The 8,330-nt window shown below is 45.7% G+C and overlaps 1 long non-coding RNA gene across 3 annotated transcripts; it reads right to left on the bottom strand.

Moving 5' to 3' along the window:
• Positions 1-3,934: 3,934 nt before the first annotated feature.
• LOC123609679 lies at positions 3,935-7,820 on the bottom strand. Of its 3 annotated transcripts, none has more exons than XR_006717891.1 (3): positions 7,720-7,820; positions 6,698-6,877; positions 3,935-4,114 (listed from the first exon to the last, which is right to left on the bottom strand). It is a non-coding gene; the product is annotated as an uncharacterized LOC123609679 (long non-coding RNA). The 3 variants fall into 3 exon arrangements; XR_006717890.1 differs by lacking the exon at positions 7,720-7,820 and adding an exon at positions 7,582-7,684; XR_006717889.1 differs by lacking the exon at positions 7,720-7,820 and adding an exon at positions 7,387-7,504.
• Between the last annotated feature and the right edge of the window lie 510 nt (positions 7,821-8,330).

Below are 8,330 nucleotides of genomic sequence, written 5' to 3'. Positions count from 1 at the left end.
GGAGAGCCCAAGGTGATGGCACCAGTGATGCCGGGGAAAGAGTACCTTTATCCTCAATTTCTAATATTGACTTTAACCCATTAATTACACCGGGAAGTCTCTCAGCATAGTAGGCATGGCTGCCAGATGGCTTGGGTTCAAATTCCAAGGCCACCATTTACTATGATGCTTTGGCAAGATATTTAAGCTCTCTGTGCCTCAGTATAATCATCTGTAAAATGGGCATAACAGTATTTAGCGTGTGAGATTACTGTGAAAATTAAACGAGATAAGCACCTAAAACTCAATGCCTAGCACATGATGAATACGGAGAAATGTTTGCCATTATTAGCACAGCAGGTTTATAGTTTACAAACCACTCTCATTTCCTTCTAGTTCTTCCGTATAACAAGGCTGTGAGAGAAGCCAGAAGAACCATGCCCATCTTGATACACAGGAAAGCTGAGGAGGTTAGTTACGTAAGTCATCCAGAGTCATGTGGGGAGTAAGGGAGAAAGCTAGTGCTTGGGTCCAGGTTTTCTGCCTCAAGATCCTATGTTCCTTCAACCACCCACAATGCCTTGGGAACCTCTGTGCAGTAGGAATGCTTTTCAAGGACTCTTCTCAAAGGTAGAGGTCGGTGAGACAAGAAGATTGAAAGACTCCAGAAGAATCTGCTTTTTGCTCCTTTTCCTGCCTCTATTCTTGCTGGGCTCTGCACCCCCACTTTCCACATGGCTCAGAGTGCTGAGAGAGTACGTCCTTCTTGTAACGGACGAGAAGTTGATGATTTCCTTGGAGTCTTCCAGCACAAGGGAGAGAACACTGAAGGAAGGACTGGGAAGAATGATGGGATGAGGCCATCGCGTGCATATTCCAGACCACCGGTGCTAGACAGCTGGACGCCAAGACCCCTGGCTCTAAGGAATAAGTGACTTATGGAGGACACCTGGACCTCTGTCCTTGTTCTAACTGGTTCCTGGATGCCCAAGAGGACGCACAGGCCAGACCACAACCCTCAGTAAAAACCCGAGACCCCAAGCAAAGATGAGACTGTCACTTCTTTCCGTTCTGTCTCCCAGACACTGTCTGTATCTGTGATGTCTCTATAGCTTCGAGAAGCTCTGCTCTCACTTCCTGCTGGTTTGTGATTGATTTCTATCCTGCGTGTAGCCAAGGACCTTCTTGGCTGGTCCTGCGAGACCCCCTCAGGGTCCTTAGACTCGACCTGCCTGCATCATCGACATATGTCAACACATATGGTGGGATCAGATCACTTAAAAGTTAGGCCTTCCAAGGGAACTAGCAGAAGCAGTTGGAAAAACAGAGGGAATTTATACAGAGAAATGAAAAACAGCAGCACACTGAGGAAAGTCCTTGTTGGAAATTAAAAATACGCTGAAGGGGATGGTGCTCCCATGGTGGGCAGTTCTCAGGTGACAACAGCAGCTTCCACGTGGTACTAACAGGCCCTCTCAGGGCACTCTGATCAATTTCTGAGCTTGGCCAGCTGCTCCCATCCAGGGTAGAGACGGTGCAGTACAGGGGCTGGGCAGGGGCCTGGAGCAGGAGGGGAAGAGGCCCCTGACACCGAGCTAGAGACTCTGCACATTGCTAGTGAAAGAGTTTAACTAAGGCAGCAGCCAACATTTCCCAGGCAAGGAGACTTGTCAGATTATGGGCTTTCCATTGGTGAAAGCCTCAGGATGCTTTTTACGGTGTTTCTTTAATTACTGCTTTGGATTCTAGAAATTTTATGTTGGAGCTAGGCATGCAGCAAGCTTACTGGAAAAAAATCTTGAGTAGTCTGTTTTAGATTCTAGGTTGGTCCTAGAGGCAGTTATAGGAAATTGGCACTGGCCTGGTTGGCATATTTTCAGTTTTATTACCACCTGAAATAGGCCCACAGTTTTATTTCTTTTAAGGGCAATATGGGGAAAAGGCCAGTCTCTTTATGTTGCTTTTGGTACTGAGGGCTTTTGCTTCTCCCTTTGCGTTTTCAGGCCCCTCCATGCTTATTGTCCACGTGCCCCACCCACTCACCCCTATTTTACCCACGTACTAGGTCTGGGTGAGGTGGGTCAGGCCCAAGTAACAGCTGCAGTAAACAGTTTCCTGAAATAACTGGAAATAGTTTAAGACATAGTTTAATGAGTTTCCTTTCCATGCACCTGTTTTCTGTCCTCTGATAGAAAAATTGTCCCTTTAGTAGAACATGGTCAAGAATGTTGAAGAAATAATTTTTGCATCTCCTTACCTTGAAGACATCCTGCCATCATCACCCTTCCCAGGTGCAGTACACTAAGCTCCACTCTCCATGTTTATGTTCTTTTCCTGTAGGATTGCCAGATAAAATACAGGAAGCCTAGGTAAATTTGAACTTCCAAGAAATAAGAATAATTTTTAAACATAAGTATGTCCCAGCTATTGCATGGGACACAGTCATACTAAAACAAACAAACAAACAAAAAAACCATATTCACTGCGTATCTGAAATTCAAATTTAACTATGTACCCTGCATTAAGTTTTGCTAAATTTAACAACCCTATTTCCCTGGGAAAGAGCCTACTGAAGAGAAAAGAGAAGAATATTGGCAGTTAAAGTTTTTTTTTAAAAATTGGACAATATAATAGATATATTAAAGATAATTTTTCAAGGAAAGAGAAAACAGTGCATTAAACTGACCATTTCAAATACACGCAGCCTTCATCTTTAGATCTGCTCTTCAAGTTCTTGCCCTTGCAATTTTTCTTGTTATGTAAAAGTATGTGAAATTGGAATAAAGTTTGTTGTTTAGTGAATAGCATTGTACTAATGTTAATCTCCTGGTTTTGATGGAGAATTTTATGCTACAGTCTCATAATTTGTTCACATTAAATAAAGTTCTGGATCAATGGCAGCATGTGAACTTTCTATACTATTTTTGAAAGACTTTTTAAAATGTGTATTTATTTTGAGAGAGAGAGAGAAGCAGAGAAAAAGGGAGGGAGGGAGGGAGGGAGGGAGGGAGAGGGGGAGAGGGGGAGGGGGAGGGGGGGAGAGGGGGAGAGAGAGGGAGAGGGAGAGAGAGGGAGGGAGAGGGAGGGAGAGGGAGGGAGAGGGAGGGAGAGGGAGGGAGAGGGAGGGAGAGGGAGAGAGAGGGAGAGAGAGGGAGAGAGAGGGAGAGAGAGAATCTCAAGCAGGCTCTACACTGTCAGCAAAGAGCCCAACATGGGGCTGGAACTCATGAACTGTGAGATCATGACCCGAGCGGGGAACAAAAGTCAGTCGCTCAACTGACTGAGCCACCCAGGTGCTCCTATTTTTGAAAGACTTTTAAGTCTCAAGTTATTTCAAAGTAAAAAATTAAAACAAAACGACAACAACAAAATAAAAGCAAAGTCACAGCCCTCCCTACCTCTAAGGGACCATTTCATAGTTGTTACCAGTTCACTGCCACTTTCCACCACGATGCTCCATGAGACACTGACTCTCAACCTTAGCAGCCCGGGGAAACTAGAGAGTGGCTAACACACCAGAGTGCTCAGAAAACGTTTTTGTGTATATTTGTGTGTTGTACTAGTTTACTCCTTAGATGCCATGTCCTATTTTAAGTTACGTTATTTGGTTAATGAATGACTCTTTGGTGACAGGATGGTAGACGACCCCCACCCCACCCCACCCCTTTTTTTTTTTTTTTACCTATCTCAGGGTGGGACACAAGAACACTGCGAGCTCTGATTTCATTTTCCTAATCAGATCCAACTCCATTATTAGTTTTACACCCGTAAGCAATGCCAGTTTGCGTTTATTAATGCCCACTCAGAATCATATTCAAAAATAGGAAATGTGCATCTGCTTCTGTTGATGCATTCTTTAGACACTGTCTTACAAAGTGTGTGTATACACACACACACACACGCATATATAAAAGCCACTCATCTGAGAAAGCGCATACTGTACTTATACGTGCTGACCTAGTCAGCATGAATGGAGCCAAAAGTTCCCACCAAGACTCAAATCAATGTCACAAGCAGAAATGATACTGTTCACATTCTTCCAACATCCTGAAGAATCTCTCTCTTGATCCTGATCTCTGAATAGCAACTTCTCCAGCTCTTATTTCTTATGGAGACGATACGGTAGACATTGCTTCTAAGAAACAAAATTGTATTTTCACCTTTACCAAGGAAAATGATCTTGATTTATTAAAATTACCTCGTACAGTCAAAAAACCCCCCAATACCATGACAATGATACTTCCTACTGACAAATTCATTTTTAAAGGATTAGCTCTATTTTACCCTCCTTAACTTCTACAATCTTATTTAAAGCTATGATAATAATAGCTGTAGTAGCAGCTGCAAAGATTTATTGAGTACTTACTACATGTCAGACATGATTTCAAGTCCTTTACATGCATTAACTTATTTAATTCTCCCCAAAGCCCTATTATAATGATAATGGCTGCTGGCTCCGCAGCATTTACTACGTGCCAGAAACTGTTTAAGTACTGTATATGTACTAATTCACTTAAGCCTCACGGCAGAGCAGTGATGGAGGTGCAACTGTTAATCTCTTTACGGGCAGGAGAAGAAGAGTGAGCTTGAGAGATGTCAGTAACTTGCTCGAAACTACAGAGCTTAGCACTGGGCAACATCAAGGTACCGGGAAATAGCAAATGTCATTCCTTGGTTGTCACAGGTCTTCCTTGATCTGGGGGTTGTCTACCAAAAGAACACTTTGGTGTTCTTCCGTTAAAATCTCCAATAACAGGGGCGCCTGGGTGGCGCAGTCGGTTAAGCGTCCGACTTCAGCCAGGTCACGATCTCGCGGTCCGTGAGTTCGAGCCCCGCGTCGGGCTCTGGGCTGATGGCTCAGAGCTTGGAGCCTGTTTCCGATTCTGTGTCTCCCTCTCTCTCTGCCCCTCCCCCATTCATGCTCTGTCTCTCTCTGTCCCAAAAATGAATAAATGTTGAAAAAAAAAAAATTAAAATCTCCAATAACAGATACACCAACCATTAAGAGAGACTTCCGCTCACCATCACGGAATTGCTAAAACGATACTCTCCTCAATAAGCTCGATCTGCTTCTTTTGGCATTCTCAGCATTTTGTTGGATAGTCTCTTATTTGTCTCTGGATGTGTGTGTATGTGGGTAAGAGTATGTGCGGGAGAGAGAGGGAGAGGGAGGGAACGAATTACATGAATCTGCTGTAGCCGACACAGGAGTTCGTCAGCACACCAAGAATGGCAGAGGGAAAAGAATGTGGGTCTTTGAGGACACAGTTGAGCAGCTGAACTAAGCAATCCTAGAAGCACCATACCTCTTTTATATTAGCAGTAGTCTTACTGTGCAAGCAATTTTCAGTTTGGGTTTCCATAAAGTGGAAAATACCTGAACAGATACAGATATATTACCTACATGCATATTTCCCCTCATATTTCTGTGTCTACTTCAACTTTCTTGTCTTGGTGTGCTTTTCAGAGAAATACAGACCACACACACACACACACACACCTCCCAGGAGGTATCACTTTGAATCAGTACAGTATCAATCCCTAAATCCCAGTGGCTTAAAACATCAAACATTTATTTCTTGCTCATGCCTCTCGCCTGTGTCCGTTGTGAGTGGGCTCCTTGTCATAAACCCTCAGAGACCAAAGCAGATGGAGAACACTAACTAAAACACGCACGTCACTGTGGTAGGAGGAAAAGAGAAGTCTACAGGATCTCATCGTAGCAGTCAAACACTCTGGCCCAGAAGTGACACGCATCATTTCTGCTTACAACTTACTGGCTACAACTAGTTACACAACCCCAATCAACCAGTTTAAGTTCCTTATGTTTCCAGAAGGGCCGGGAAATGCAATGAGACCATGTGCCTGGAAGGAGGAGAAGTAGAATAGCACTAAATACTACCAATGCTTACAACGTGCTGTAGCTCCTAAACACGTTATTCACCTGGGGAGGGGAAATGGGCCATAGAACACCAAGTGTGGGAAAGGGAGTTTTCTTTTTCTTTTACTGTATGCTTTTTTTTTTTTTAATTTTTTTTAACATTTTATTTATTTTTGAGACAGGGAGAGACAGAGCATGAACAGGGGAGGGTCAGAGAGAGGGAGACACAGAATCCGAAACAGGCTCCAGGTGGAGGCCGATGTGGGGCTCGATCTCATGACTGTGAGATCATGACCTGAGCTGAAATCAAGAGTTGGATGCTTAACCAACTGAACCACCCAGGAGCCCCTATCCTTAATTTTTCCGTACCGCTAAATCCCTTCTGCTTATTTCACTCCTTTTACCCATTCTCCACCCCACCCTCCCTAACCTGCCTCTTTCTGCTAATCCTCACTTTATTCTCTGTATTTAAGAGTCTGGGTTTCTTTTTGTTGGTTTGTTTTTAGAGTCCCTATATAAGTGAGATCATATGGCATTTGTCTTTCTCTGTCAGACTTATTTCACTTAGCATAAAAAGTATTGATTCTTAATCCCATAGATTAAAAAGAAATATATTTACAGATTTATCATGAGGGAAGTAAAAGATAACACCCCCCACCCCCGCCTGGGGGTTTCTCTAAATCCAGGGTGGCAGGGGTGGGGGGACATATAGGCTGTCATTTTGGATAACAGAAAGTTATAGGAGGTAAAGAGTGGGCAGAGGCATAGATGGACCCAAGGAGAACTGGGTTCTGAGACTTGGAGGATGGAAGGTTCTGTGAGTGGAGGAGACAGTACCTGCCCCACGCATGCCTCAAGGTGTCACGACCTCTGATGATGTGGTATATGGCTGTCTGGAACTTATCACTGGACTTCTTGGCTTTGGAGCCTTGTGACCCAGGCTGAAGCAGCCTGGACGGTTGAGAGGCTTCTTGGTGGCAGCTACGCTTGACAGATGACGGAGGATCAGGCTCAGCCCTGGGAAACAAGAGGAAGGGAAGTGAGAGCAAACACCCTGAACTAAGGGCCGGGTCCCACTCCATTGCTATAAGCTCCGGGATTCGCGATCTATACAATGGGGAGGCAGGAGTGGTAACGGTGGTGGTGGTCAGCGTCCCCCAAACGGCTTTGGGATGTCCTCCCAGCCAGGGAGGGGAGGGCAAAAAGCTGGATCTCATTTCGTTCAAAACACAAAAACCAAATCATGAACGTTGCCCCTCTGCCAGGGGGGCTGTGAAGGTGCACTTGTCTTCCTAACACAGTTCCGCCTTCCTTTACGTTGCTGACAGCCAGGTCTGTCTAAGCAGCAGCACAGAGGGTTGGCATTGCTTTCTTTGAAGCCCCAGTGCCTATTCCAGGTCCTAACGAGTACCACTGCCCTGAAGGAAACTGGCCAGAGGGCACACAATGAGTGCATCGCTCAGAGTTTAACGATCAAGTACATACACCCATGTAAATACACGTATCTACGATTGAAAAATACATACGAATTGTTAGGAACGGACTTGCACAATTAGGGGAGCTGGTTAGGCACCGTCCACACGGCTGTCCTGACCAACGTTGGCGCCCGAAATCCCTACGACAGGAAGGGAAGCTGACGAAAGCGGGCTAGAACCCCGCAAGCAGGAGCCGGAACACCACGTGGGCACACTGAAACCCGTGCCCTTTTCCTTCCCCTCGACCTTAGTGATTGATGAAGGGACCCTGCAGAAGCTGAGGCCCTGTGTCACACTGTTGCACAAGTATACACCCGCCCCAGGGCGCAGAGAAACTGGAGGAAGCAGGTCCAGGGCGAAGACAGGGCCCCGCAGCAGCCTCACCGGAGCACGAGTTAGTAGCTCAGCAGAATGCGCTTTCACGCTACAAGATGGTTGCCGCCGCTTTTCCTCCTTCCAACTCTCGCGAGAGAACGTCCCTTGGAGCCCGTCCTAACCTGAAACATAGGAGGAAAGGAATCCTGGGAAATGTAGTCCAGCCTGGCCAAGTAGGGAGCTTACAAAAACATCCCTGTGAGCACTGAATGAGCCTTGTTAAGGCAACAGACTGTGGCCCATATTTCAGGAAGTGAGTTTGGTCTTTACACCAATACCATGTTCCCTGTTCCCTCCTCCCCCAGCTGCTTTCTGCTCCTCCTGGAAGATCCCCGATTACCTTAGTCCGTGACCCCTGAGAAGCAGTTCCCAGGATCTGTTAAACGTGCAAGACATTTATTAGGGGAAATGCCTGTGAAAGAAAGGGGGAGGAAGCCGGGAGAGGCTTGAAAAGCCATCAGACCCTGATGCCAGTCTGATCCCAGGGAAGGAAGAACTGAAGGTTGGGAGGAAGTGACCCACACGGCAATGCACTTCCAAGGAAGGTTGGGTGATGAACCTGAAGAGTCCTGCATTTCCCACAGAAAGGCCTGCCTTAGTACCCCGGCTGTGCCTAGTGA

This window comes from Leopardus geoffroyi, chromosome B2 (genome assembly GCF_018350155.1).
Source record: "Leopardus geoffroyi isolate Oge1 chromosome B2, O.geoffroyi_Oge1_pat1.0, whole genome shotgun sequence".
Classification (NCBI taxonomy): Eukaryota; Metazoa; Chordata; class Mammalia; order Carnivora; family Felidae; genus Leopardus; species Leopardus geoffroyi.
Note: the sequence above shows the minus strand (reverse complement) of the source record. Positions and strands in the feature narration are given on the sequence as shown.